Source organism: Mobula birostris, chromosome 4 (genome assembly GCF_030028105.1).
Source record: "Mobula birostris isolate sMobBir1 chromosome 4, sMobBir1.hap1, whole genome shotgun sequence".
Lineage (NCBI taxonomy): Eukaryota > Metazoa > Chordata > Chondrichthyes > Myliobatiformes > Myliobatidae > Mobula > Mobula birostris.
Window position 1 is genome coordinate 43,721,005 of NC_092373.1, and position 4,973 is coordinate 43,725,977.

A 4,973-nucleotide genomic window follows, 5' to 3' on the forward strand; every position below is an offset into this window, starting at 1 on the left:
TGTGGATAGAGAATTGGTTGGCAGACAGGAAGCAAAGAGTGGGAATAAACGGTACCTTTTCAGAATGGCAGGCAGTGACTAGTGGGGTACCACAAGGCTCGGTGCTGGGACCCCAGTTGTTTACAATATATATTAATGACTTAGATGAGGGAATTAAATGTAGCATCTCCAAGTTTGCGGATGACATGAAGCTGGGTGGCAGTGTTAGCTGTGAGGAGGATGATAAGAGGTTGCAGGGTGACTTGGATAGGTTAGGTGAGTGGGCAAATTCATGGCAGATGCAACTTAGTGTGGATAAATGTGAGGTTATCCACTTTGGTGGCAAGAACAGGAAAACAGATTATTATCTTAATGGTGGCCAATTAGGAAAAGGGGAGGTGCAATGAGACCTGGGTGTCATTGTACACCAGTCATTGAAATTGGGCATGCAGGTACAGCAGGCGGTGAAAAAGGCGAATAGTATGCTGGCATTCGTAGCAAGAGGATTTGAGTACAGGAGCAGGAAGGTACTACTGCAGTTGTACAAGGCCTTGGTGAGACCACACCTGGAGTATTGTGTGCAGTTTTGGTCCCCTAATCTGAGGAAGGATATTCTTGCCATAGCAGGAGTACAAAGAAGAGTCCTGCCATCCCAGATTGATTCCTGAGATGGCAGGACTTTCACATGATGAAAGACTGGATCGACTAGGCTTATACTCGCTGGAATTTAGAAGATTGAGAGGGGATCTTATTGAAACGTATAAAATTCTAAAGGGATTGGACAGGCTAGATGCAGGAAGATTGTTCCCAATGTTGGGGAAGTCCAGAATGAGGGGTCACAGTTTAAGGATAAAGGGGAAGCCTTTTAGGACCAAGATGAGGAAAACTTCTTCACACAGAGAGTGGTGAATCTGTGGAATTCTCTGCCACAGGAAACAGTTGAGGCCAGTTCATTGGCTATATTTAAGAGGGAGTTAGATATGGCCCTTGTGGCTAAAGGGATCAGGGGGTATGGACAGAAGGTCGATATAGGGTTTTGAGTTGGATGATCAGCCATGTTTATACTGAATGGCGGTGCAGGTTCGAAGGGCCAAATGGCCTACTCCTGCACCTACTTTCTATGTTTCTATTCTAAAACTGTTTTCTGCGTCATCTAAAGGGCAACAGGTCGTTAGTATTTTATTAAAGTATCAGGATGGATTTGTTTGAAGATACATTCAGGGGAATGAGATATTTCAGTCTTCCATCTGAGCATCCTAACTTCCTTCTTATCAAAAGAGAGCTATACGGAACAGGTTCTTGATGGCTATAAGATTAACAAACTCCACTGTTGAATGTGAGTTTTAGTCAATGGGAGCACATTGATAAGGTACCTCCACCATTAGTAGCTAATAATGTATATTATTAACAGAGAAAACTATCCCAAAGAAACACTACAAGCTAAATCTTGTATTGAACTACATACCAGGGAAGTTGATTTGCTGAAAAAAGCAGCTATTTAAGAAGTGGTTTAAAAGCAGAATTAATTGGTTCAAAAGAGGAATTCTAGAACTTGGGCAATCAATGAACAAAGGAGTGATAATGAATAGGATGATGCGAGCTACCTTTGAGCAGCTGAATTTTAAATGAACTCAGATTTATTAAAGACTAGACAACCGGGTGACCCGTTGGGGCACCTTTTGAGAGAAAGGTAGTGCAGTGTGATGTGATGTGCTTTGGAAATTAAAAAAGAACTCAGTCTATTAAAGAAGAAAGATGCGTAGCAAAACAAATATTGCTCCTCCTCGTTTAGCGAAGGACACTTTTTATGACCACATTTCTTGTTGATCTGCCACCCTGCAAGAATACTCTAACGTTTTCATTTCTTTGTCCCCGGCTTAAAGCCACATACAGCTGACCATGCGGGAATACCGGTTTCTCCAGATAAATCAACACATTCTCCATGGTTTGGCCTTGCGCCTTATGTATAATCATAGCAAAGCGTGACTGTATCGGGAACTGGCTCCGCTGAAGAGGGACATCTTCACCTTCTGATAAACTGAGAGTAATTCTTGGGATCATGACAATGCCATTTTTGAATGCACCAATGTTTATCTTTGCTGCGATGAGATTGTCGTGCAGTTCTTCCGCCATCATTCGCGTTCCATTGCAAAGCCTTGGTGGATCCAGGTTTCTCGTTGAAATGTTGGGAGATCCCCTCTTCAATTCCAGTTTATGTGGTGGCAATCCAGAGAGTTCGACAGAATCAAGGAATTCTGTAGGAAAATGAGTGGCGTAAGCTCCTTCACTTACAGCATTGAAGGAGCAGTATTCTTTCATGATTCCAGAGAAGTGTCTAATGCATGTGGTTTATTTTTTGCATCATTTCATTAAGAGGAACCAAGATAGAATTCCTTGAGAAGTGTTCTGCAGGATTGTCGAATGTCAGGTAGATGAAAACAAAGCATTCTTCCACAGTTTTTGCTGGCAGAATTTGATTTCATTGTTTTCATTTTTCTCAATCTTGTCTTCTCCAACATCCAATAAGAACTGAGAATATCGTCCTTCTCCCTCACTCAATTGTATGTTTCTCTTCAATTGTATGTTTCTCTTCAATTGAAACTTGATGAGGCTTCTCCAGAAGTATGATTTTTTAATGCATGAATTCTCCACATCACCATCATTTCCGCGTTTCACAATAGATGCAGGAGTAGGCCATTCAGCCCTTTGAGCCAGTACCATTCACTGTGATCATGGCTGATCATCCACAATCAGTACACTTTTCCTGCCTTCTCCCTATATCCCTTCACTCTGCTATCTTTAAGAGCTCTATCTAACTCTTTTTTTGAAAGAATCCAGAGAATTGGCCTCCACTGCCTTCTGAGGCAGAGCATTCTACAGAACCACAACCCTCTGTGTGAAAAAGTTTTTGCTCTCCTCTGTCTCATCTTTTTTGTCCTAACTCTTTGATCCTGGAGTCGTGTGGCCCTGGCCTCATCCGTTTGTTGTTCTCGCCCTCTCCCTGCTGCTTTCTGACGATATCTGGTGTCATCTCTTGACCACAATGTCCCCCTTCTCTTTCCACTCGACAAATTTAAGCTATCCATATATTTTTACCCTAATGCTTGATAGAAGATAGGAAGCAGTAACACCAAAGCCTCCAAGATGCTGTTGTTTCTTGATGATGTGGTTGGCGTTCTCCTAAATGGACGTGATATAGTCACCGCTGTCCTTTGACTGCAGCAAAGGGTTTTATGGGTGTTTCAAAGTACGTCATTACAATAAGATTTAACTATCTGTTATTGATGGGTGGCAGTTAAACCTGTCCCAATCCTACACATGCTGGTAGTGATTAGCAGAATGTGACCCCTCGAAATCCCTCCCCCCCCCAGTTTCACTCTGCCCCCTCCCCCAACTACCTATCACCTCCCTCATGGTTCCGACTCCTTCTACTACCCATTGTGCTTTCCCCTATTCCTTCTTCACCTTTCATGCCTATCCCCTCCCTGCTTCCCTTCCCCCACCCCTTTATCTTTCCTTTTACTGGTTTTTCACCTGGCACCTACCAGCCTTCTCCTTCCCACCTTCCCCCCACCTTATTTATAGGGACCCTGCCCCCTCCATCTTCAGTCCTGACGAAGGGTTCCAGCCCGAAACGTTGACTGTTCTTTTCCACGGATGCTGCCCGACCTGCTGAGTTTCTCCAGCGTGTTCCTTTGACCCCAGCATCTGCAGAGTATTTTGTGCCCTCGAAATAGAGCTCCAGTAGGTGTCGCTGCTGAGGCTGGCCGTGCGCGTGCGTCTGGCTGTCGTGTCCCGATTTCCATCATGCCCGATTGGGTCTCGGGTGAAAGCCAGCCTGTTGATTTTTGGTGAATGAGCAATTTTATACAAATATATAACCCTGAACTTTGCCTGCATTCTGTAAGTTAGCTCATTGGAATTCAATTTAGCTAAAAATGTGCCGCTATAATGCACCGTTTGTGCTAATTGGAGGTCACAATCAGACAGACAGAGCATGAGAGTTTTAGTAGTATATAGATGTAGTTTTGGGTACCGCACCATTATCTCAGAGAAAGATGCCAGCGCAGGGAGTCTGTGGTAAATAGAGTGAAACAAATTTCACTTTTCAGGACGATCTTGGTGATATAGGCAGATGTTAACGAAGGGAAGAATGTGACTTTCCAACCTTAATTTGCATTTGTTGACATGCAGACACTTCACTTTCTAGGATTGTGGCAATGACACTTATGAAAGGTAGATAACATGTTATAGCTCCAGGCTGTGAGAAGCATGAAAGGTAAAGATTGGAACTTTTGAAGACGCTGGCGATATAGTCAAGGCCATCATGGGGATAGATGTTGCCCTGAATAACACGTCAATGGACAGGACGTACGTCAACGCTGATGTCTTTAAACCTAAGCAAGTTGGAGAGCTTTTCCAACAACAAATGTTAACCTTAAGTTACATCAGAGAACACTAAGAGATTGAAAGCATAAATACGAGGAAGTCTGCAGATGTTGGGAATCCAAAACAACACATATACAAAAAAAAACACACTTGAGGAACTCAATAGGTCAGGCAGCATCTATGGACATGAACAAACAGACGACGTTGCGAGCCGAGACCCTTCATCAGGATCAGAAGACAACTGAAGGTGGAATTCAATATTAAAACCGAAACGATCCAGTTGGAAGATGAGACAAAATTGAGTTGAACCTCACTGTGCAAGAGGCCGATAGGTCACAGTGGGAGTGGAATGGAGAACTGCTGTAGCAGTCAACAGGAAGCTCAGGGTTGCCCCTGCGGACTGAATGCAGGTGTCTGACGAAACAATCTGCATTTGGCTCTTCAAGTACAGAAGTGATCACTCCGCCGAATTCAGTCCATTGGACTGGACGGAAGAGCGGACAGCATCCCAACCACCTACAGTCCGCATTAAGCCTCACTTCCGGTGCCTCACAATGCCCCGGATCGCAGGATCCCGCGAGAACCGGCCCATCCACCCGGACGCG